The sequence below is a fragment of the Lepus europaeus genome, chromosome 5 (assembly GCF_033115175.1).
Source record: "Lepus europaeus isolate LE1 chromosome 5, mLepTim1.pri, whole genome shotgun sequence".
NCBI lineage: Eukaryota > Metazoa > Chordata > Mammalia > Lagomorpha > Leporidae > Lepus > Lepus europaeus.
Genome location: NC_084831.1, coordinates 67,764,765 through 67,791,551, shown reverse-complemented (window position 1 = coordinate 67,791,551; position 26,787 = coordinate 67,764,765). Strand labels below are relative to the sequence as shown.

At 42.2% G+C, this 26,787-nt stretch overlaps 1 long non-coding RNA gene across 1 annotated transcript in view; it reads right to left on the bottom strand.

Moving 5' to 3' along the window:
• Nucleotides 1–15,316, bottom strand: part of LOC133759874 (uncharacterized) — a 38,735-nt gene extending 23,419 nt beyond the window's left edge. The window contains exon 1 of the long non-coding RNA XR_009865926.1: nt 15,228–15,316. This is a non-coding gene — a long non-coding RNA (uncharacterized LOC133759874). The remainder of the gene's footprint in view (nt 1–15,227) is intronic.
• Nucleotides 15,317–26,787: the final 11,471 nt, after the last annotated feature.

Below are 26,787 nucleotides of genomic sequence, written 5' to 3'. Positions count from 1 at the left end.
CAGAAGTAGGGCCCAACGTTTAATTCTTTCCAAATGATAAAGCCGAAAGTCTATTTTCTTCCCCTCTTCCCTCTCAACTTTTTTTTTTTAATTTCAAAACTTTGTGTTTTAAGTGAAATTGTTTTTTAAAACTACAACTCTATAAATGTGAACAAATATATAAACTATGTCCCCACTATGATCAGTTGTCTTCTTTTTAACTCCAACTCTGAACAAACTATTAAGTAAACATGCTAATACTTCACATAACATAATAGATCTATTATTAGCACAAGACATGGTGCCTTTTATCCCTCAAAGAGGATTATGTTATTCATTAAGACATTTTAAACACTGTAATGTTTTGTTTATCTCTAAGAGAAACTTCCAGCTCTTGAATATACAGATATAAATGGACAAGATCAACATTTTCATGGTCTGATACAATTGATTCTACCAAGTGTACTTTTAAATTTCTTTTTCCCCTTGGTCTAGAATGAGTTACATTTTGATGGTTTGTTTTAAATAATCTTGATTTTATTACTTTGTTTGGACAGTTATTTATTTAGGACAAGATAAATAATGATAACTGGTTGAGAAACACTATTTGCATTTCATAATGTGGAAAACAACGTTGTGAAAACCAAATAAGCAGAGGGACACAAATGTCAAGCTTGACTATCATTTCAAATCATGATTTTGGGACTGAGGATAAAGTGATCCTCCCATAAAAATATAGGTAAGTGGAATGATCTGTAGCTTTGCCTTTGAACATCGAGAAAAATAATTTAATCAAAAATAATTTTGATTGATAGAGAATATATTCTATTATCCCAAGTGGCAAAACGAAAGCCCCCAAAAGGTCAATTTTTAGATGGCTTTGGCCTTTAAAATATAAAGAAAAAAGTTGTTTCTCATATTAATTTGTTAAAGGGTCTTTCTACACCCTATTATTTCTGGGCATCTCATTTTTCAAGACCCAGCTTAAAGAAATCCTTTCCCAAAAAAGATTTTCTGGGTCCTTAGGGCAAAGTTAGCCACCCTCGTTCCTGTGTTCAGCTCAAATATCTCCTTGGAGCATTGAGCACTGATCATCTGTTTACAGTCTGTCTGCTTCCTGGGGCTACGAGCAATTTGAGAAATGGACCATATCTTATTTATCCATATTTTGACAGAAGTGTGACTAAAAACTCACTTGTTAATGAATGAAAATGAGTAAATATCATTGGATAGTTGATTAAGTGGTCATCATTCATATTCATTCAGTTATTAGGAATAGTTACGTGAACCCAATTACCTGGACCATCAACCTGAATTCAAGGGAATTGGAGTCGGGAGCTGGAGTCGGTATTGAACCCAGGTACTCCAATGTGGGATGCAGGCACTCCAGAGTCTTAACCACTGAGCCGAACACCCACTTGTGTGTAAGAGTGTTGCAATTTCTTGAGTTCTCCTATTTCAGGTATAGAGGAATGATGACCTGTGCTGAAAACTTGCCTTTGGCCAGCATACATACACAACATTGACAACGGCACCTGCAAGTACCATTTGTAGTGAAATCAACAGAATGAGCTGCTACTTCCTTTCTCTTCACTTTAAGGGTTGAGTTAGATTTGTGGTGAAACCTTTTATAAGTTAAGTTTGCTTGGCTGATTAGTAACCTGCATCTAAATTTTGATGGTAAATTTTCTCCTTAGAAAATAGGAAAGAGGGTTGGAGGTGGGTAGGAAAGGGAGGGAGAGAGGAAGAGAATACCATTATGTTTTAGAATTGTATCTACAGGCCTGCGCCGCAGCTCACTAAGCTAATCCTCCGCTTGCGGTGCCGGCACCCCAGGTTCTAGTCCCGGTTGGGGCACCAGATTCTGTCCTGGTTGCTCCTCTTCCAGTCCAGCTCTCTGCTGTGGCTGGGGGGGGGTGGTGCAGAGGAGGATGGCCCAGGTCCTTAGGCCCTGCACCCGCATGGGAGACCAGGAGGAAGCACCTGGCTCCTGCCTTCAGATTGGCACAGCCCGTAGTGGCCACCTGGGGAGTGAACCAATGGAAAAAGGAAGACCTTTTTCTCTCTTTCTCTCTCACTGTCTAACTCTGCCTGTCAAAAAAAGAAAGAAAAAATTGTATCTACAAATCACATTGAGTCTGTTAAAAACTAATTAAAAATTCAAATAAGGGACCCGTGCGTGCTGTGGCATAGCAGGTAAAGCCACTGCCTGCAGTGCCAGCATCCCATATGGGCACCAGTTCAAGTCATGGCTGCTCCACTTCCTATCTAGCTCCATGCTAATGTTCCTGGGAAAGCAGTGGAAGATGGCCCAAGTCCTTGGGCCCCGGCACCTACAAGAGAGAACTAGAAGAAGCTCCAGGCACCTGTCTTCTGATCGGCCCAGCTCAGGCCTTTGCAGCCATTTGGGGAGTGAACCAGTGAATGGAAGATTTCTCTCTCTCTGCCTTTTCTCTCTCTCTTTCTCTCTCTCTCTCTCTCTCCCTCTGCCTCTCTGTAACTCTGCCTTTCAAATAAGCAAATCTTTTAAAAAATTAAAATAAATAAATTAAAATAAAATAGAATGATAAAATAATGTTTTAAGAAAACAAAGGATCATGATTTTGTATTTACTCACTGGTATTTTGTTTTTTATCCCGAGAAAGAATAACCCTACTGTATTTTGATAATGCTATTTATCTGTCAGATGGTGCAGGCAGGAGCCAGCTGTTTCTCATAAAGATATCTTGGGAACTAGCAATGGGGCTGTCTACAATGGCAGATGCTATCTGATACCATTTCTAGGGGGTAGTTCCTGTTGAAACATTGTAGGAGGGTTTTCTACAGAACAGGCCAAGATGTCAAGAACGGTTAGTGCTGATACATGCCAAAGTCAGTGCAAAATAAGTAAAGAGGAAAATAAAATTCTCTTTGAAGGCAGAAGGAAAGGTTCAGAACATGGTTAAAAGTAGGCAATGTCCAAGTGTGGGAGGAGACTGGGGACACAGCCTGATAACGGGGCTGCAAACTCAACACCGTGGTCGTGGTCACCAGTGCCCAGGTCTTAACAGATGTTTTCAGAACAGAGATCCTTAAATCTGAGCTTCATGATAAAGGGAAGAGGAAAGCAAAGCTCAGAAAACTTCACATTCGCAAAGCCTGGTTATTTCATGTAGGTTAATTTTCCAGTGAATAACATTAAAGAATTCTTCCCATAATCTCTAAAGAGGAGTAGTGCCTCTACATACATAGTACTGGACCCAGGCATGGGATGGATAGAAAGGAGAGGCAAGACCAATGGTGGGGCTGGCACGGTGGCTCACTAGGCTAATCCTCCACCTGCGGCACTGGCACCCCAGGTTCTAGTCCCGGTTGGGGTGCCAGATTCTGTCCCGGTTGCTCCTCTTCCAGTCCAGCTCTCTGCTGTGGCCCGGGAAGGCCCAAGTGCTTGGACCCTGCACCCGTATGGAAGACCAGGAGGAAGCACCTGGCTCCTAGCTTCAGATCGGAGCCGGCCATGGCAGCCATTTGGGGGGGTGAACCAGCAGAAGGAAGACCTTTCTCTCTGTCTCTCTCTCTCTCACACTCTAACTCTGCCTGTCAAAAAAAATAATAAAATAAAAAAGACCAATGGTGGGGAGAGGATGCACCGGAGAGGGCAAAGTGAAGCTATAGCCCATGAGAAATGAACATGAAGAAAATGATTCAGGGGAGACAGAAAAAGCTTCTCTCAAATGTTTCAAGAGAGGTCACTTAGAAATTCTTGGCCTATGAGTTGCTGAATGCTTATCTAGAATCCATTGCAAGAAGTCAAAAAATGTATATTTCACCTAACCATCAATAAAAGAAGGATACTGGATAAGCAAAATGTGTTGGGTATAAATACAAATGAAATTGACTTTTGACTTGCACTATTTTTAAACCTGCTCCCTGGGTGTGGTCTCTCTCTCTGTCCTGGATGAAAACTTGGGCGAGCCCATGACTTTTCCATTTTAGGTAAAAGAAACTTCTAAACTCACTTACTGGAAAAAACATAACCTCAAACCAATAATAATAAATGACATGGATATCAAGGGGGGCAGGACACTTGTCTGTATCTGTCGGGTGCATTTTCTCCTCCCATACCTTGCTCACTAGGTTTCCGGACCTGTCGATGGGAAGTAAGATGAGGAAGGGGTGTGGAGTGGGAGCTGGGGGCATAATGACTATGCTGCTCCCTGGATCTGGCAGGTGTTTAAGCTGACTTTTTTGTTTGCTCTTTAGGGATCTTTTCTTATTCCTGATGTTCTCAGCTCTATAGTAACCTTGATCTGGTGAATGCATTCTAGTCTAGCAATTGTGCCTTTTCCCTCTGTCTGTAGGAAACTTATTCCATTTTCTCTTCCATCGAGGCTTCAGTGCCTTTCGAGTGGCCTCACTGAATGAGATCTAAGAAAACTCCTAGGCTTACTTGCTTTTACACATACACAATCCCGACGCAGCAGCATCTTTCCTCTATTCCATGGGCAAAGTGGTTTTCTCTTTTCTTCTTCCCCTTGTCTGCTCTGCTTGCCAACTAGAGGAAGAAAGCATCTACCTCTCCAAGCAGACCCACTGGAGTCCCTTTCCATGAACTGAAATGACAGGAAAAAAAGGACCTCCAACATTTTTCCCCATGAGTTCCTTTCCAATTTCCATCAACCTGAGCCTTTTAAACCCTCTGTGTTGCAGACAAATCTTGTAATAATTTCTCAGCCACAGTGGTCTCAAAGATCATTTTGGAATGTGGCATGTATTGTCAACAGAAACCGAAGTAAGGCAAGTTCCATGTTCACACCCTATTTCCCAAAGGAGGACTTTTCCAGATAAAGAGTATACCATTTATCATGCTGAGTTGAGGGCTGGGCTTACTTGGTAGATTTCAAACTTTATTGTGGTCAAGTTTTGCAATGATGTGGCAGTACCTTTGGGGGTTGTAGGTGGGGACAAGTGGGAATTCCCAAATGGTATTCTGGCTCTTTCGCCTTCTTGTCAACTGCAACAGTTCTGCTTTTGTTTTACATTTGAAGAGTGCTGAGTTTTTACATAAAATTTCATTGGGAGGGCATTTGTGCTGCCAAAAAAAAAAAAAAGCTGCTTACCCTCTAAGCCATTTTGACTTATGATTTATTCACCGTCCTGGCTACTCCAAGCAAGACACAACTGATCCTGAGTTCAGAACTGCTAACGCAATTAAGCAGAAGAGTTGCCCATTTCGATCAAAAATGGCTCTGCTTCTGGGGCCTGTGTGGTGGCATAGCGGATAAAGCCGCCGCCTGCAGTGTCAGCATCCCATATGGGTGCCGGTTCAAGACCCGGCTGCTCCACTTCCGATCCAGCTCTCTGCTGTGGCCTGGGAAAGTAGTAGAAGATGGCCACCCACGTGGGAGACCCAGAAGAAGCTCTTGGCTCCTAGCTTCGGATTGGTGCAGCTCCAGCCGCTGCAGCTAACTGGTGAGTGAATCAGTGGATGGAAGACCTCTCTCTGTCTCTGTCTCTCTCTCTCTCTCTCTCTTCCCCCACCTCTCTTTCTCTCTGTGTAACTCTGACTTTCAAGTAAATAAATAAGTCTTTTTAAAAAAATGTCTGTTTCCTCACTGAGGGAGGTTAGGAGAGTTAGTGAAATTCTCTATTAGTGTTTTCTCCTCTTTTAAATACCTTCCTGGTAGTATTGTTTTGAATTATGTAGGTCGAGTGTCTACCATGGTATTGTGATCATTGAGGCACTCAGGAAATCACAGTATCTGGCCTCCCCAAGCTGCCTCAGAAGATAATGAGTGAAGTTACCAGAAACCATCCTCTACCGTGCCCCATTCTGGTGACACCAGTGAGAAGGCAACATCACATCCTCTCAAACACGGAATCAGAAGAAAGCTAGATAAAGACAAAAGCAGTGAACTGCTTAGAAATTGCAGTCATATTAATCCTCCAACTTCCAATATCTCTTAGTGCCTGCAGAGAGTAATTTCCAATGTTCTAATTACCAGGTAAAGGATATAGTCAGTGATGGTTAGTTTTATGTGTTAACATGGCTAGGCCATAGTACCCAGTTGTTTGGTCAAATACTGGTTTACATGCTTACCTGTAATTAACATTTAATCTGAACCCTTCATAATGTGAGTGGGTCTGTTGCAGAGTTGAAGGCTAATAAAACACAAAACTGGGGTTTCATAGAGAAGAAGGACTAGGACCTCAGGATTGCGGGGTACAAACCTTGTCTGGGTTTCTAGCCTTTCTGGCCTGCTCTGCTCTGCAGATTTAGGACTGAAGACTGTAACATCAATCCTTACTTGATCGGTTAGCCCTACAGACTTGCAGATTTCAGACTTGTCAGTCTCCATAACTATGTGAGCCAATTCCTTAAAATAAGGCTCTCTGTCTATTTTGATCTATTTCTATTGGTCAATCAATCAATTGATAATGAGATATCCAGATGGATAGATGCCCTGTTCTATTTCTCTGGGGAATACAAACTGATAAAGATCTCATCTTGGAGGGTGAACACTGTGGCACAGCAGGTTAAGCTGTTGCTTGGGACACTTGCATCCTATATTGAAGTTATCTAAGATTGAGTTCTACCTCCATGCTTCTGACCCACCTTCCCACTAATGCACCTGGGAGGCAGAAGGGGATAGTCTAAGTACTTGGGTCCCTCTTCTGCATCTGGGAGATCCGGATACTGTTCCTGGTTCCTGGTTTCAGCCTAGTCCAGGCTGGGCTGTTGTAGACATTTGGGGAGTGAACCAGCAGAAGGAAGATTTTTCTCACTCTCTTTTTCTCTCTCTCCCTCTCTCTCTCTCTATCTCCATCTCTCCTTCTGTCTCTCTTCCTCTGTGTGTGTGTATGTGTGTGTGTCCCTCTTTTTGTGTCACTTTACTTTTCAAATAAATAAATGAAATTTTAAAACACTTGTTTCTTGCTCATGAGGAAAAGTACTCTTTAAAAAAAAAAAAATCCCATCTTGGTATTCCACAGAGTACACAGTACACAGCACAGGGATAAACCACATTTTCTTGGGTAAGGTGGATTATTCATTGAATATGAAATACAGCTTAAGTGGTGAAAGATTTGGTTCTATCTGCCCTGGTTCTGCTCTGCCACTTGCTCCTCTTTTGTGATACCCCAGATCTGTCCAGTTCTGTCTGATCTCTCAGCCATTTGCCCACTTCTTGGCCTGAGCATTTCCACAGCATAATGTCCAGGTCAGACCCTATGACACCACCTGTGATCTCCACCCCTATTGAGTTTTCTGTGGCAGAAATCACAATGACTCCAGCACCAACGCTTAATCAAATGATACGATCCTTGGAGACACCATCTTCAGAAAATGGATAGGTGACACAAACTAAAAAGTGTAGAAATATGAACACCACCACATGCACAGACATTGATAAAACAGGAAGATAGGAGGCAGGGCCAGTTCAAATCCCAGCTGCTTCACTTCCCATCTAGCTTCTGGCTAATGCACCAGTGCCCTGCTAATGTGCACCCTGTGGGGCAGCAGGTGATGGCTCAAACACTTGGGCCATGAAGGAGACCTGGATGGAGTTCTTGGCTCCTGACTTCGACCTGGCACAGAACTGTCTGTTGTAGCCATTTGGGAGTAAGCCAGCAGATGGAAGACTTTTCCTCTGTGTCTCTCCCTCTGTCTAAAGCTCTAATTTCAAATAAGTCAGTAAAAGCATTCTTCTTCTTTAAAAATATAAAGAAAAAAATGAAAAAATGAAAAAAAACCTTGGTGTTAAATTGGAAATTACATAGAAAATTAATCAATTTTTTAAAAAAATATATCATGCAGGATCTCTGTCCTTAATGTGCTGTACACTGTTATTTAATGCTATAACTAGTACTCCAACAGTATTTTTTCACTTTGTGTTGCTATGTGAGGGCAAACTGTTGAAATCTTTATATATACTAAACTGATCTTCTGTATATAAAGAGAATTGAAAATGAATCTTGATGTGAATGGAAGGGGAGAACGAGTGGGAAAGGGGAGGGTTGTGGGTAGGAGGGAAGTTAAGGGGGGGGAAGCCATTGTAATCCATAAGCTGTACTTTGGAAATTTATATTCATTAAATAAAAGATAAATATATATATATATATATATATATATATGTGAAAGGAAGGAGCTAGCAGACCTATTGTTTGGTGTCCCTTCCTGGGAAGGGCTGTTCTGATGCAGTGGTTCTATGTGGACGCCCCGACTCTTCAGAGACAGCCCGTGTGATCCAGGAGGTGGCTGTGTCTTCTGCAGAACCTCTCACCAGCTCAACAATGCCCAACGTTAAGTTTGCTTTCTTTCCCTTGCCTCATTTCTTCTTTTCTTCATTTTTGTTCCCATGAGATTATACTCACCAATAAAGTGTTGGCATGTACTTTTGTCTAAGTTTTATTTTTTCTTTTTTAAAAAAATTATTTATTTATTTATTTGAAAGGCAGAGAGACTGGGATCGACAGAGATCTTCTCATTGGCTGGTTCACTCCCTAAATGCCCACAATAGCCAGGGCTGGGCCAGGCTGAAGCCCAGATCCTGGAACTCAGTCCAGCTCTCCCACAAGGTTTGCAGGAATCCAAGTATTTGAGCCATCACCTGCTGCTTTGCAGGATGCACATTAGCAGGACACTGGATCCAGGAGCAGAGTTGGGACTCAAAGCCAGATACTCTGATGTAGAATGCAGGCATCATAAGAAGTGCCTTAACCACTGCACCAAAGTCTACTCCCCAAGTTTTATTTTCTAAAGACCTGAGCTTCAACACAAGCTGTGCAAGTGTGGTAATTCAATCAGTCTAAATTCCAGTCTCCTCACTGGTGACATGGAAAATGTAACTGCACCTTGTTCAGAGGGACATTTTGAAGACTGAATGAGAGAATGCACAGAAAATCTTAGGGGAGCTTTTGATCAATGGCAGCCAGCACTGCTGCTCTTCCATGAAGTGTGACAGGCAGCCTCCACTTGATGGGGAGACTGCAGCTTTCCAGTACCGTCTGTGACTAAGTGGCTCGGTCTGTCTTGTTGTAGGGCTGAGTCTTAGGAGGACTGTTGCTGCTGAATTTGAAAGCCAAGTTCTCTAATAGCAGCAAGGCAGGCCTGTTCCTCAAAGGCAGCTGGATCCCAAGAGAAAGAGGAATGAGCAGCTAACCATTCCAGTTCTCTTCTTAACCTACTTCATCCAATATTTCTGTTTCTGTAGGGAGGAGTAAAAGGTGAGATAATCAGGCAGGCATGGTTAGCGAAAATTTCTGCTCGTGCAAACAAAGAGTGGCAAAGACTGGGTCCATCTACACCATGCACTGTAGGATTTTATCATGTTCTTCCTACAACAGAACATTGTTGGGGTGGGTGTGGGGGTTTTACACTGGAGTCATTTATCCTGAAATAGGAAATATGATAGCTTCTGAGTCATATTGCAGGGCCAGATGGCAGTGCTAGGGGAAGAATGCTCTAGGCTCCAGTGCCCTTGCACATGTCTTGGGGAAAATGACTGGTGTGAGTGTGTGTGTGTGTGTGTATGAGAGAGAGAGAGAGAGAGAAGACAGGAGAGAGAGAGAGAGAGAGAGAGAGAAAGAGATGAGAGATGAAAGAGAGACTATAGAACCAAGCATGTAATCAGGGAAATGCAAATTAAAACCACAGTGAGGTTTCACCTCATCCCAGTTAGAATGGCTCACATACAGAAATCTACCAACAACAGATGCTGGCAAAGATGTGGGGAAAAGGGACACTAACCCACTGTTGGTGGGAATGCAAACTGGTTAAGCCACTATGGAAGTCAGTCTGGAGATTCCTCAGAAACCTGAATATAACCCTACCATACAACCCAGCCATCCCACTCCTTGGAATTTACCCAAAGGAAATTAAATTGGCAAATAAAAAAGCTGTCTGCACCTTAACATTTATTGCAGCTCAATTCACAATAGCTAAGACCTGGAATCAACCTAAATGCCCATCAACAAAAGACTGGATAAGGAAATTATGGGATATGTACTCCATAGAATACTATACAGCAGTAAAAAAAAAATGAAATTCAGTCATTTGCAACAAAATGGAGGAATCTGGAAAACATCATGCTGAGTGAAATAAGCTAGTCCCAAAGGGAAAAATATCATGTTCTCCCTGATCAGTGACAACTAACCGAGCAGCAAAAAGGAAACCTGTTGAAGTCAAACAGACATTATGAGAAACAGTGACTTGATCGGCCTTGTCCTGACTGTTGATGAACAACTTAATACTTTATCCCTTTTAGTATTTTTTTTCTACTTAATACTATTGGTGGAACTCTTTAATTTACACACAATTATTCTTAGGTGTTTAAATTTAACTGAAAAATGATCCCTGTTAAATATAAGCGTGGGAATAAGAGAGGGAAGAGATGTACAATTTGGGACATGCTCAATCGGACTTGCCCCAAACGGTAGAGTTAAAAACATGCCAGGGGATTCCAAATCAATCCCATCAAGGTGGCATGTACCAATGCCATCTCACTAGTCCAAGTGATCAGTTTCAGTTCACAACTGATCATAATGATAGGATTAAGAGTCAAAGGGATCACATAAACAAGACTATTGTCTGCTAATACTAACTGATAGAATTAAAAAGGAGAGAATGATCCAACATGGGAAGTGGGATACACAGCAGACTCATAGAATGGCAGATGTCTTAAACAGCACTCTGGCCTCAGAATCAGCCCTTAAGGCATTCAGATCTGGCTAAAAAGCCCATGAGAGTATTTCAGGCATGGAAAGCCAAGACACTCTGGCAAAAGAGAAAAAAAGACCTAAATGAAAGATCTCCACAAGTGAGATCCCAGTGGAAAGAACAGGTCATCAAAGAAGGAGGTACCTTTCTCTGAAGGGAGGAGAGAACTTCCACTTTGACTATGACCCTGTTGGAATAAGATCGAAGTCGGCGAACTCAAAAGGCTTCCATAGCCTGGGCAACTCATGACAAGAGCCTCGGGTGATTACTGATGCCATAAACAAGAGTGTCAATTGTTTAATCAACAACAAGAGTCACTGTGCACTTACTCCCCATGTAGGATCTCTGTCCTTAATGTGTCGTACTATATGAATTAACGGTATAACTAGTACTCAAACAGTACTTTACACTTTGTGTTTCTGTGGGGGTGCAAACTGTTGAAATCTTTACTTAATATATACTAAATTGATCTTCTGTATATAAAGATAATTGAAAATGAATCTTGATGTGAATGGAATGGGAGAGAGAGTGGGAGATGGGAGGGTTGCAAGTGGGAGGGAAGTTATTGGGGGGGGGGAAGCCACTGTAATCCAAAAGCTGTACTTTGAAAATTTATATTTATTAAATAAAAGTTTAAAAAAAGAACCAAGCATGTGAAATTATTGAGAACCTGGGTTAACAGGGCCAGGGAGGGACTATAGCCAAGTATACTCAATATATGGGGGATCAAAAGAGAGATGTCCTCTTCTTTATGCCCAGAAAGTCTCCAGTTGGCACAGTGGCAGGAGCAGGGTCCTGATATTACCTGGACCCTTCTTCAGTAGAAAGGCATTTTAACTGCATCCAGGACTGCCAGGCTAAGGGGTGAGGGTGCACAATCAAGTTGTAGGATGCCAACACTTCAATAAAATCACATGGCACGGGAGCCAAAAAAAAAAAAAATGATGAGAGTCTTCAGCAACACAGAAAATACTCTCTTTGGGGTCTGAGTGATAAAGACCAACTCCTTAGATTAAGAAAGTACAGAAAACTGGGCTCCCAGAAGTGACTATGATACGAAGAAAGAAAGACTTGATCTAGTTAGGATGAGACCTCAGAGTTATTTTATTAGAATATTTTAAAAATCATGTCATTTTTTATTCCAAGTTGGCAAATAAGGATGGTTTCTTGCTTACCTTTTAGATATTTAGAGATAGGATAGCATAATGACTAAGAGTTCATATTCTGCACCTATAAGTGCCTGGATTTAAATCCTGGCTCCCCTACTTAAAAGCTTTGTAATCTATGCTTCGGTCTCCTAAAATGTGAAATGGAGTTGACAGTAACTGACTCATGGGAGGCAGGGAGGATTAAAGGGCGTGAACCTGTGACAGCACTTGGCACGGAGCTAGCCATACTAGATGTTCACTAGAAGCCAGGTACTGTACTGATACTGCCAGGGATCTCTTTCCTAGAGATCTTGCCTCCCCCAGGGGAAATGGAGGTTCCCAAAAAACTTCCAGAACAGGCTGAGCAGGCTCACAATCAGCACTTCATGACAGAGCCATTACTTCAAAAGGAAAAGTCTGAGCTGAAAAGGATCCAGAGCTGAACTTCAGGGTTCCCAGCTGAGAGTTATTTTAGGGTACAAGCAGGTAGTGTCGTGAAGATTTGGGAGCAGCTCAGGAATCTCTCAGAGACTCCACTGGCAAGAACTTCCTGTAGCAGAGCCCAGAGTGTTCCTCAGAGATTCAGGCAGGAGGCCCAGACTCAGTCACTTTGGTTTCCATTTCTAAGGAGAAGCTGGAAGGGAGGAGATTGGATGAGATGATCTCTTAACGACTGCCCCAGCATTCTGCAAGGCACTAAGTCTGTGAGCATGACTGAAAGAAGGGAGATTAAAAAATATTCAAGGCAGGAGATTTCAGGCAGATGCTCGGGAAAATATGTCCCATCCAAATTCCTGCTGAACCTCAGAATAAGGAAATAATGTGAATTTCATACTTGAATTTGTGGAAAATAAAATAAAAGCACATAAAGTTGGGGGGGTTATACTGGCAGAGGTATAAACTTCTTTATGCAGTCAATCACTCCTCACTGCACCATGGTTAAAGGTTATGTGTTGTGAAAAGAAGCTTTAAAAGATTTGGATGGGCCAGTTCAACAGTGGCTACCATCTATTATCCCTATTCTGTTTTGAAATCCTTTAAGTGAGCAATTTTGACAAGTCTCAGACCTATAAGGGCAAAATAATTCATAAATTATATTTAAGAGTGATTCTCTGAAGATGTCATGACTAGTATAATGGACCCACATGACTCTAAGCATCAGTTCAAACAAGTTGTGATATGCGGTAGTGTTCGTTTGTTTTAAGCTCGTGAAACTAGACTGTAGAGATTCATTCGATGAATACGAATCTTAAGATGGACTTAAAGCACTGTTGTAAGAGAGGCATTCTTGTGCTTCAAGGAATGAAAGATGGAGGAAATTCTGGCAAGAGCTGGGGGTGAGACAAGCAGCTGCTGTATTACTCTTCCAGAACATCTCAGAAGTTTCCAAATCAGAATCGCTTGCTCTACACAGACACCAATCATTCTGCCAAGAAGTTGGCTCAGAATTCAGTATAGGAGCAGAAGCCACTCTACTCTGTCCATCAGCAAAACTTTAGCCTAGTCTAGGATGGTGTTTGTCATCCTGCCTATCATATCTCCTTTGGTAGACAGAAAAAGGGTAGAGAAGAGAAACCTTAGAAGGTATTATTTGAAATCAAAGACAGCACTCATTGCCAGGTACTCCCTTCCTGCTCACAATAGTCTTCACCATCTTAACAGCATAGGACAATGCAATCACATTGATGTTATGGCTAAAGCTTGGGCAATCTTCTCTTGGGGCAGAAGGACATATCTGTCAGCACTGATTCCCTTCATCTCCACCTGTCAGCTTCTTCAGGGAAGGGATTCTCCTACGAGAAGGACCTTAAACCACCAATTAAATTGGATTCTTTCTATTTTGGAAAAAGTGGATACAATGGTGCAGGTTAGTACAACTAATAGAGAAAATATATCAGGAAAAAAAAAAGTTGGTTCCTTCTCTTGGTCACTAGGTGACTCAGATTTCCTACCTGAAAATTAGAAAGCTAGGGTCAGGCTAGTGTCTCTATGACTAGCCAGAATGTCTGAATATTTGAAAATGTGTGGATATTGGGTACTAAGTGTGCTCATCCAAATGACTGACTCACATTTTGGCAACTGTGTAAGACCAAATAGCATTTCGGTCAAATATTTCATGAAATAATAAAAAAATCCAGCCAAAGGAATTTTGGTGTAAACAAAATAGATCCAATTGTTTGTTTCAATTTTTTTGAAACCCTGGGGCTGGTCAAGTTCTGAATGTGCCTTAGTTTATTAGTTCCCAGGTCACCTGCCCTCATTCTCATTCCTCACTGTAACATATACAATGAAAAAGAAAAAATTAAGAACTTGGATTCAAATTTCGAATTCCAGTCTACAGTGAGGCTCAGTTGTAGTATCTGTAAGATGCAGAGTATAATTTCCTCTGTGGCATTGGTGTGAGGAGTAAATGTAGTGTACAGACTGTCCCCAACTTACCATGGTTTGGCTTATGTTTATCTACTCTATGAAGGCAGGAAAGGAACAGGCATTTTGTAGAAACCGTACTTTGAATTCTGAAGTTTTCCTGTGCTAGTTGCAGTAGGATACCACTGAGCTGCAACTCAAGTCAGCCATGAGTGGACACCACCAATACCCTACAGCATGCTGTGTACTGAAGTATGATGTTCTGTAGATTAGGTGGATTCAATGAACTTGTGACTTGGGATGTTTTCAATACAAAATGGGCTAATTGAGACATTACTCCATCAAAAATTAAGTAGCATCTACACTTTGAGCTCCCAACTCACAGTAGAACCTTGATAAGTATACAGATTAATAAGGTAAACACAGTGTGAATTAGCACCTGAAGAGGTGGAAGAGCTCAGAATATTCATCACCAAGTTGCTGTTTAAACTACCTCCTCCTATCCCAGGGTTTCTCAAAGTGTAATCTCGGTCATCTGCCTCAGAATCCTTCTAGGAGACTTATCGGAGTTAAACTTCTGGTCATGGCAAATCATGGTCATAGCAAATCAGAATCTCTGGAAATCACTATTTTCAATATCTCCCCAGGCTCCAGATGTCTCTTGAGTATCTTAAAATTTGAGAATCACTGAAATAGAACTCTATTTAAAACATACTACCCTTTCTTAGGCATTAATTTGTAAATAAGTGAATGACTCATATGTTTAAATAAGTTTTAAGCACACTGTGAAGTTTCTGAGGTCCACAGATCCTCTGAATGATTTGATAATGCACTCAGTTGAGAAAATTTTGTACAGTTAGTCAAGGTAGTTTAAAAGGAGTCTGTGTTTCGTTGTTTACTCAGTTTTTTGCTTGGCTTGGTGGCCAACTGAGTAATTTTGTGCTATTACTTAAACCCAAAGGGCAGCACTTACCCAATTCCCTGAGCTATTAATTTTATATTATTTACTCATTTAGCTTTAATAAAACATCAATTACCATAGAAGGTGTCTGGTCCAAAGTCCATCCATTCTTGTACTTGATAGTCCAAAAGAAATTCAACCCAGGAACACTGAGGTCTTGAGGTTTCTGTTGAGCAGAGAAAAATTGTTCAGCAGGCCTGACATTGCACTGGTGTAGATAATATGCTAACATAGAGGTGAGAATCCAAACAGGAAACACTGGCCAGTTCTTTGACAATGAAGCCCTGGGATACCTACTGAAAGGCAAAAAGGCCTTTCAGCCATCAGGCTGAAAGAGTGTTCATCTAGCAATGAGATCAGGGAAGCACCGTGAATTCTGAAAAGTGAGCCAATTTCCCTGGCAAAGCCTGGAGCTCCCCCTCAGTGATATGGAGAACTTGGAGAGGGGCCACAGAGTGCAATCAAGATCAATCAGGCATCAGAGGGCTAAATCCTGCCAGCAATTTGCCTCCATAAGCCTAGAGCAATAGAGTTGTGGGCTGGGAGGGTGGGAGTGCAGGAGAAATTAACAGTGCATTTGGTAAGTGATAGGAGTTTAAAAATTTCTGCTAAGAACACCAAAATAAAAGGCTTGGGCTGAACTTCAGTAGAAATTAGGCTTGAGATTGAAGACTTCATTGTGAAGGAGAGGGTTGTTCTGTTTTAGGGAAATCTACAATGTTGCTTTCCCACTTTAGAGCACCCACAATCCCCTTCTACCCCCTTACCCTCTACCCCTACTTCCAGCCTTCACCCTGGAAGCCATATTTCTTGGAGTTGGCCTGACTGCTGTGTTTAACATCTCATTTAATTTTCAGGAAAGCCTTTGCAAGGTGGGTAGTGGTATGCTCATCTACAGAAAAGAAAACAGGCTCTGTATGATTAAGCAAGGTCACCCAGCCAGAAGAGGCCTGATCTGTTTGGTTTCAAATCTCCTAAGCACTTTTTCTTGATCATTCCCCTGTAGCCTAGAAGGCCAGTGTGCCTGGAAGCAAGTTAGCAAGGAAGTGAGTGAGTAGGGAAAAGGCTCTGAGATCAGAGAGCAATGGGTAGAGGTGAAGTGGCCGCCCAATGATAAGCACCTTTCAAAGCCATGTAGGATATTGTGTTGTTATCTGAATATGAAGGAAGCTATGGGGGAGGGGATTTTATTCTGTTTTAATTTAAAATATTTTTAAGTTATTTGAAAGGTAGAGAGACAGAGAGAGAGAGAGAGAGAGAGAGAGAGATCTTCTATCTACTGGTTCATTCCCCAAATGCCCACAATGGCCAAGGCTGGGCCTGGCCAAAGCCAGGAGCCAGGAATTCAATCTGGGTCTGCCATTTGGGTGGCAGGGACTCAACAAACTGAGCCATCACCTACTGCCTCCCAGGGTGCACATTAGCAGGAAGCTGGGACCAAGAGCAGAGCGGGGTGTCAAACCGAGGCACCCTGATAGAGGATCTGGGCATCCCAAGCAACATCTTAACCACTGTACCAAGTACCCATCTCCACTGAGGGCGTTTGGGCAGAGAAGCTCTAATGCAGGTTTTCAATAGATCTGTGTGAGTGTATTTTAGAGAAGAGGGAATGGAAGCCAGGAAAATAGCTGCGTAACCATTTTAGTAGTCCATGGCGTGTGGCTTGCACTAGGTAAGATGTAATGGAGTGGGTAGAGTTCAGAGCTGGTTCAAGGTTAAAGCAAAGAGAATGTGATGAATAGGTCAACGATATGTCTAACACCTCACAGGTAGCAAGAGGCAAACTGGAATTGGAATAAAATCCTAACTACCTGAAACCAAACTCTAACCTTTCCACTAACAGCTGTGAGCCATGGTCACACATGATTGAGAAAGGGATTTCCAACATTCTGTACCCAAGTCCCAAATATAAAACAGTTCCCATCATGTAAAAAGTATGACTGAGGGGTATGTGTGTGTGTGTGTGTTCTGTATGACCACGAGCCCTTCTTTCACACCCCAAAGAAAAATTGGCAGAGAAGTATCCAGAACACAGATTGAAAACAATTAGCTACTCTCTGACCTCACATTTCAGCCCACTTTGCAGACCAGTGGAGCAAGGTGAGCTGATGGCCTAGAATAACTACTAAGGGAATGGTGAAAGGTAGGTTTTATGTTTTAAGCTGCATTCAACAAGGAAGGGAGGAGCCACTCAACAGAAATGAAAAGACTCTGTGGCCACATTTACGCAGCAAAAGCCAAGTGGAAGATTGAGCAATTACCCAGTAACTGCAGGCTGGGGAGTCAGCCAATTTGGGTAACTCAGATAAAACATGTGCTTTGGCTGCTTCTCTTGCTTGAATTACTCGATAATGGCCCAACTGTCTGTGTTGCTTAGTCGAAGAGAACAAGAAACAGGTTCACTCGGGGCAGAGACCTTCCATGGGCCATACTGCAGCCCAGGCTGAGAAACCTACCTTCACGTTGGCATTGAGTAGTTAGCCATGGTAGACTGCTCCATCAGTGCCCCATGCCAGGCTCTAGAGACCCTAAGATGAATAGTTTCTATTCTATTTCTTTCTTTTTTTTTTTTTTTTTTTTTGACAGGCAGAGTGGACAGTGAGAGAGAGAGACAGAGAGAAAGGTCTTCCTTTTGCTGTTGGTGCACCCTCCAATGGCCGCCGCGGCCAGCGCAACGCGCTGATCCGAAGGCAGGAGCCAGGTGCTTCTCCTGGTCTCCCATGGGGTGCAGGGCCCAAGCACTTGGGCCATCCTCCACTGCACTCCCTGGCCACAGCAGAGAGCTGGCCTGGAAGAGGGGCAACCGGGACAGAATCCAGTGGCCTGACCGGGACTAGAACCCGGTGTGCCGGCGCCGCAAGGCGGAGGATTAGCCTGTTGAGCCATGGCACTGGCCTCTATTCTATTTCTTAAAATCATGTCTGGAAACACATTTTAGAGGAGAGAATTATACTAAAATGCATCCAGTGTAAAGATATTAAGGAAATTAGGGGAACAGTAAGGCTGTAACTAACCCACACCAGGATTGGAACAATCAGGGAAGGCTTCCTGGAAGAGATGATATCTAAGCTGGGCCCCGGATGATGAGTAGTTATTAGCCAGGAAAAGAGAAACCGGGAGAAAGAAATAGACTAGGGAAGAATGGTGGCACACTGTTCACCCCAACCGCACTCCTGGTGGTAAGAATTAGTTTGCTAAAGAAAAAATTTTAGATAATATCCAGGGCTACTTATGCACCAGACACATTTCTAAGCACTTTACATGTAGTATTTATCGCATAGTCACAACAATCATCTGGAAAAGATGCTCTTATTATTCCCTTTTGTGTATGAGGAAACTGAGGCAGAGAAGAGTTCAGTCGCTGCTCAGAGTCACATCAGGAGATGCGGCAAAACCAGGGCTCTCAACTGTGCCACTTCACGGTCTCTGGGATGCTTCTTCCTGTCTTGGGTTTTGTCCGTAATGCAGCTTCAGCCCTGGGTACTGCCATGTGGTTTCTGGAGACGTTCATGCCACATCAGAATAAACTCACGCTTCACACAGACCAGAAGTCTGCTCTCAGAGGAGAACCCCTGAAGGCAAAAGAAGCCACAGCTTTGATGAGCGGCTCCTGTGCCAGCTCAACACCGTCTTGCCCCTGAACTACCTGATCTCCATGTGCTCCCCAGAGCCCTCGAGTCCCAGGCAGATTCCATTTGCCTCTGTTTAGTTGCACCAGGCTCTCTCTTCTTCATCCTAAAGGAGTGTAACCCGCCACACGTTTGGATCCATGTGCTTGTTAGAACTTTCCTGAAATCTATCGTACCTTGCTACTGTCACTGGCCTGCTAGTGCCAGACTATGCTGGGAGCCAGAGAAGCTAGATTTGCCACCAAATCTCCTGAGAAATGGTTTTTCACCATTGTCATAAATGTACTGGGCTGTGTCCTGGAAGATAAATGATGAACTAGGAAAACTGCACATGGTCTCGCTTGGAGGAGTTTCAACCAAAGATGAAATTTGTGGTTCAGAACCATGCTGGCAAAGTAGCAGACTCATTCCAGTACATCTGAAAGAAATGAGCTAATACCTAGTAGTGGTTCTCTGGAGACTTCACCCTGGTTCCGGGAAGTAAATATTTTGAAATTGAATTTGTAACAATGGTTTCCATCTTCAAATATGGCATCATAATTCCTTTGGGTTTAAAAAAAAATTTCTGCAAACATTCACATCATGTCTGCAAGTTAAATTATATGCTTTCTACATCCAAATCACAAAAAGTGACTCTTCCACTTGACTGGATAGCTCTTTAGGATCCAGAAGAGAATATATATATAGGGTGAATAGATGTTTTCCATTCGTATTGAGGCTAGAATAAGAGAATTTCAGTTGAGAACATGGAACTCATTATTGGCATGGATGCCCCACCTCTGACTTCATTTAAAGAAACGGATAAAGCGCTGTGCTCCTTGAGCTTGCTGGGGTGCTGCAACAGTTCTGCCTTGGTTTGCCTGACCACCTGACTCCAGCCCCACCCTTCAAAATTAATATATCATGTTTTTACCATGTCTTTTCCATTCATCGTATCATGATAGCCTCATAAAAATCTTTTTTTTTTTTTTTAACTATTGAGGAAACTGCCATGGAGGGAGGCTGTGTCATTATGCAATTAATTGGTGTCAGAGAAATGTACTAAAATAAACTAAAATCGAGGCATCTCACATCTCATGTTAAACAGTTTAAAAAGAAGACAAATTGCCACAGCTATATATTTGCCAAAGAAATAGATGGGGAATCTTTTAAGATTTTAAATTTAAAGATTTTAATTTTAAATTTTAAGATTTTAAATTTAAAAATTCTTTTTTTTTTTTTTTTTTGACAGGCAGAGTGCACAGTGAGAGAGAGACAGAGAGAAAGGTCTTCCTTTTTGCCGTTGGTTCACCCTCCAGTGGCCACTGCGGCCGGCGCATCTCGCTGATCCGAACCAAGAGCCAGGTGCTTCTCCTGGTTTCCCATGCGGGTGCAGGGCCCAAGGACTTGGGCCATCCTCCACTGCCTTCCCAGGCCACAGCAGAGAGCTGGCCTGGAAGAGGGGCAACCGGGATAGAATCTGGCACCCCAACCGGGACTAGAACCCAGTGTGCCGGCGCCGCAAGGCGGAGGATTAGCCTGTTAAGCCACGGCGCCGGCCGAAAAAAAAAAAAAAAAGAATTTAAGACGAGCTCTTTTGGAATTTGAAGTTATCCTAGGTTGCACACGCATGGAATACCATTCTGGTAGTTTTCCTACCACCTTCATTCATTCAGCTGAGTGCTCACCTAGTGCCTGTTCTGTGGCAGGAACCGAGGTAGGCAGTGGAAAGCAAGAGAGACATTCTTTCTACCCTCCCAGAACTGATTTCTTATTTCTTTCTTAACAGCTCCTCACACACTCCCTAACCTCTTATCTCCCCACTGAATTCGGATCCTTGGTAAACACTGTTCTTGACACAATTGAGAATGGGAGAAGGGGATTCCCTGAAGGGGTTTTCATAAACTGAAGCCATGGAAGTCCCTCTTCTTTGGAATATCTTACATGACTCAAGCAAGACGGGAGCATTCATTCTCCTAAGATTTTTATACATTTATAAAAATAATCTGGTACACTAGAGAACTCTTGCCTATTAAAGCTAAAAGCGTAATTCTGTTAATCAAAGTTCCCTAAATTTCAATTCTCCCATATGTTGAATGGGGATGTGATAACATAGAGAAAAGCATTTGAAAGTGTGAAGTAGGGGTCAGGCATTTGGTGCAACAGTTAAGATGCCGCTTGGGACTAACATATTACATAGCGGAGTGTTTGGGTTTGAGTCCAGGCTCTGCCTCTGGCCCTCGGAGGAGCCAGTGACAGCTGAAGTAGGTGGCTTTCTGCCACCCACAGGGGAGACCCGGATTGAGTTCTAGGTCCCTGGTTTCACCCTGCTCCAGCTCTTGCTTTTGCAGGTGTTAAGGGAGTGAACCAGCAGATGGAAGATCTGTCCCTGTCAGAAAAAAAAAAAAAAAAGTGTGAAGGGCCATATAACAAAACTACAGCTATAATCATCAGCAAAGCCAATATGATAACATAAAGAGTTCTGGGGCTAGGGCTTGTGTTGTGGCGCAGCAGGTAAAGCCTCTGCATGCAATGCCAGCATCCCACATGGGTTCTGGTTCAAGTCCTGGGCCTTGACTGCTCCACTTCTGATCCAGTTCCCTGATAATTTGCCTGGGAAAGCAGCAGAAGGCAGCCCAAGTGTTTTGGCCCTTGCCACATATGTGAAGACCCTGCTGCAGTTCCAGGCTCCTGGCTTCTGCCTGGCCCAGCCTGGGCTATTGCAGGCATTTGGGGAATGAACCCGCAAATGGAAGATCTCTCTCTCTCTCCCTACCCCTTCTCTCCCTATAACTCTTTCAAATACATAAGTAAATCTTAAAAAAAAAAAAATCCTGGTTAACAAACAAAAGTGCCAGATACTATAGTTAAATATTTGGCATCTAGCGCTGTAGAGTAGTGGGTAAAGCTGCTGCCTGAAGTGCCAGCATCCCATATGGGTGCCAGTTCAATTCCTGGCTGCTCCACTTCCAATCCAACTCCCTGCTAATGCATCTGGGAAAGCAGAGGGGAAGAAGATCCAAGTCCTTGGGCCCCTGTACCCATGTAAGAGATTGGGAAGAAGCCCCTGGATCCTGGCCTTGGATCAGCCCAGCTCTGGACATTGTGGGCATTTGGGGAGTAAAACAGCAGATGGAAAATATTCTCTCTCTCTCTCTCTGTAACTCTTGCTTTTCAAATAAATAAATCTTTTAAAAAATATTTGGCAAGAATTGAATGAAACCTCAGTTAAACAAATCCTGAAGAATGTTCACTAGCCATATAGGTAGAATAACTGAAAGGAAGAAAGCAACAAAAGTGGCAAGTTGTGTTTAACTTTTTAACAAAAAAGCTAGTCATCTGAAACTAAAATTAAAATTTCATAATAAATTTTTAAAAATTATTCTGGCTCTATAATTAGAAAAAATAAGCCATAATTCCATTGGCAAGCAGGATAGGCAAGAGTCTTGGAAACATCTCAAACATTGCTGGTTGAGATGGAATTTAGTACAGCATTCTGATGGCAATTAGTGTACCTCAAGAATCTTAAAGCTGGAGCCAGAGTTGTGGTAGACGGGGACAATCTGTGGCCTTTGATGTCAGTATCCCATCAAGTTCTGACTGTTCCACTTCAATCCAGCTCCCTGCTAATGCCCCTGAGAAGGCAGTGGAAGACGGGCCAATTGTCTGGGCCCCTGGTATCTATGTGGAAGAGCCGGATGGAATTCCAAGCTCTTGGCTTAAGGCTGTCCCAGCCCTGCCCATTGCATCCACTTGGGGCAGTGAACCAGAGATGGAAGATCTCTTTGTCTCACCCTTGCTTTCTGTAAACTCTAGGAAAAGAATGTTAAAACTATTCACATACATAAATTCCACTTCTAAGAATTCATACTAGAAAAATAAGGATGTGAATGAAAAGGTAGCTATGAAGATTCTCCTCAGAGGGTTATTTAAAATAGAGTGAAACATGCTCTCTATTTAAGAATGTTGTATCTGGAGTCGCTGAGCCACTAGATTCAAATCTTGGCTGTTACTTGTCAGTGAGATACTGGGCATATTAACTCTTTAACATCCATAATTATAATAAGGGTAATAATACTAGAATTTGTTTCATGAAGTTGTGAATATCTAACAAAACATATCAGAGCTACTCAGGCAAGGCACAGATAAAGCACACATGATACCCATCATAATGGAAAATCAGAAACAACCTACACAGCTGAAGAAGTTTTGCCAAAGTAGTATAACATTATATGCCTTAGTTAATTTGGGTTGCTATAATAAAATACCTTAGACTGGGTAGGTTACAGACCACAGAAATATATTGTTTACAGTCTTAGAGGCTATGAAGTTCAAAATCAAAGCACAGGCAGATTCAGTGTCTGTTGAGGGCCCACCCCTCACAGATGATAGCTGCTCTGTGTTCTCACTGGCAGAAGGGCTAAGAGACAAACAAGCATTTTTTTTTTTTTTTTTTTAGGCAGAATGGACAGTGAGAGAGAGACAGAGAGAAAGGTCTTCCCTTTGCTGTTGGTTCACCCTCCAATGGCCGCTGCGGCTGGCGCACCGCACTGATCCGAAGGCCGGAGCCAGGTGCTTCTCCTGGTCTCCCATGGGGTGCAAGGCCCAAGGACTTGGGCCATCCTCCACTGCACTCCCGGGCCATAGCAGAGAGCTGGCCTGGAAGAGGAGCATCCAGGACAGAATCTGGCGCCCCAATCGGGACTAGAACCTGGGGTGTCGGTGCCACAAGGCGGAGGATTAGCCTATTGAGCCACAGTGCCGGCAGACAAGCATTTTTTATAAAGGGGCACTAATCTCACTCCTAAGGGCTCTGCCCTCTGACTTAATCACTTCCCCAAAGCTCTACCTCTTAACACCATGGCACTTCAGATTATGTTTGACATGAACTTTAGGGGAACATATTCAGATCATAGCACTACATTTTAATTACAATTTTATTACAGATGAATATTTGACTTGAAAATATGTTTATTATATTAAAATGGCAAAGTAGGTTATAAAATAGTATTTGCATGATTGAATCCGAATAGAAGTTTATTAGATGCTATCCAGTGTACCTGAACTTATTTTAGTTTCAGGTCCATTTCTCTAAAAATTTAGTTGCATCTCAAAACAGTAAAAATCAAATAGTGCTGATTTCATTTCCTTTACCTCCTGTAGCAGGCACCATTGAGAATTTTTCCTAAGCTAATATATGAGGATATTTCAAAAAGTCTGTGGGAAAATAGAATTAAAAGGTGTTCACTAGGATGCAAAAAACTTTGAAACTCATATGTAGTTTTTTTCATACTAAACATTTTCCATGAATTTTCTGAGGCCCTTTCAGACTGTTAAACACTCAGTATATGGTAACCTAAACAATTTGTTATAAACAAGTAAAATAGGAGCATTTCTTTCATGAACTGGTAAATTCTTCCATGCCATAACAAAAGTCCCAAGATCCCACCTCATCTCAAAAATGCTACTGCAGTAATTATACACATAATATGCCAAGTCCAGAATAACTACAGCTATCAGCTTTCAAATGCCTGTAACAATTTTTAAAAAACAATTTTAGAACTATGATTCTAAGAATATTCACTATGGGATACTCAAAACAGATGTAATTAAAATTTATAGTATGAATTTTTTTAAAGATTTTATTTATTTGAGAGGTAGAGTTACAGACAGTGAGAGGGAGAGATGGAAAGAAAGGTCTTCTGTCCGTTGGTTCACTCCCCAAATGGCCACAATGGCCAGAGCAGCGCTGATCTGAAGCCAGGAGCTTCTTCCGGGTCTCCCATGTGGGTGTAGGGGCCTGTGTTCTACTGCTTCCCCAGGCTATAGCAGAGAGTCAGACTGGAAGAGGAGCAGCCGGGACTAGAACCGGCACCCACATGGGATGCTAGCACCGCAGGCGGAGGATTAACCTAATGAGCCACAGCGCCGGCCCCTATAGTATGAAATTTTAAGAATGACATTTATAAATGAAAGTTATTGCTAAAGGTTAATGCTGCCTTGTCCTACTAATAAGAGTCACCTAAAGAGTACTGACTTAGTGAGATTAGTTTCAATGTTTGAATGGGATTTTAAAAAATTGTTAATTATTTGAGGAGCATAGATCAAGATTGAGTGAGACACAAAATACACTCCTATGTGCTGGTTTACTCCCCAAATGGCAGCAACAACGAGGACTGGGCCAGGCCTAAGTTGGGAGCTCAGTCCAGGTCTTTTACATGGCTAACAGGAACTCAGTTACTCGGACCATCACTACTGTCTCCCAGGGTCTGCATAAACCAGAAGCTAGGGGTCAGGAGCAAGAGCTGGGTATCACATGCAGGTATGCTGACACTTTAACTCAGGCTAAATTCCCACCTTGAACAGTATTTGTGATTTGCATTGCAAAAAAAGTTATCCTATGCTTTCATGAACTTCTTAAAGTCTAGGAGCTAATTACTTGTTGCTCAGGTCTCTCTACTCCAATGATAAAGTTTTCTTCCAATTCTCCCAAAAGCTGTTTGATCCCCTGAGTGTCAAGCAAGTAAGTACTGTGCCTGCATATTTATCCTGAATATGGTTAGCATGGACATACTTTCCAAATTTTGACTTTTAAAATTAGGATCTGATTTCCAAAAGAAATGAGAACATAACCATATGCTTAAATCACATATCACTTTTAGTACTTCCATATTTATACCTTTATATCGTCCCATTTTTAATATTAAGAATTTTATGTGCAGGATATATAAATCTCACCCATTTTGATAGCTTTGAACTTCTCTGTTATGAAAGATTCCCTTCAACTTTCAGATTCATTTTTGGAATTAGACTGGACAGTGATGTGGTTTGTAAAAACTTTCTGTGCAGAGTCAGAGAGTGTTCAGCATAGGAAAAACACAGCAGAGAGAAAGAATACTCACAATCAGGCACCTCCCAAGCTAAAGGATGCCAATTATATCCAGCTGGGAAAAGCTGGAAGCTGCTAACAGCACAGAGCTTGGCTAGACTACAACAGCTTTCCTTGACATCTGGTAAAGGCAAAGCTGACCTCATCACTTCAAGCCTGGGACAGGTAGACAAAAACCCAAGGAGATTAGCATCAACTTCACAAGATCAGATATAGTGCCTTTGGACTACATCCTTTGTTTTTGACTGAGTATTCTAACTGGAGTAGCAGGTTTAAAAAAAAAAAAAAAACGAAACATTTTCTTCTTTTCTCTTGTAGTGAAACTTATGTTTGTTGCTTCTGGTTTGAGTCATGTAGTCAGCTGCTTATGTCCATGTGATCTGCTTTCTGGTTGCATTTATGATTACCAGAATAGAATTAAAAACACTTTACTCTTACATCCAGTCCCCAGCCAGATGTAAATCTGCAAAATTAAAGACTTAAACTTGTTCAAGACTCTTAAAAATTTCTTATTACCTTTCTTTCCGTTGACCAGTATAGGAAAGGTAAGAAGTAAATTCAGATTAACTCCCTTAAATTCAAAATTTAGTGATGATGTTACAACCTGCTTTTGTAATTGAGAAAAATGTCTACTGCCATGGAGGATAAACTCTGAGGCTTAGATTTCAGCACTCAGAATCACAATCAGACATGGTGTGAAAGAAAAGACAGAACATTTTTCAAAAACGACCTTTGGGGTGTCCCAAACCAGCAATGAAATAAGGGCCTTAAGAATATATTTTCCCAGGTATAAAGAAGAGCTCCAAGTACTTGGAGTTTGAGAGAGATTTTTTTTCTTCTTTTTTAAAATTTATTTATTTGAAAGGCAGAGAAAGAGAGAGAAAGTCTTTCTGCTGGTTCACTCCCCGAACAGCTGCAATGGCAGGAGCTCTGCCAATCTGAAGCCAGGAGCCAGGAGCTTCTACCAGGTCTCCCAGGTGAGTACAGGGGCCTCAGTACTTGGTCCATCTTCCACTGCTTTCCCAAGCCATAAGCAGGGAGCTGGATCAGAAGTGGAGCAGCTGGGACTCAAACCAGTGCCCATATGGGATGCCAGCACCACAGGCAGAGGCTTAACCTACATGCCACAGCGCCAGCCC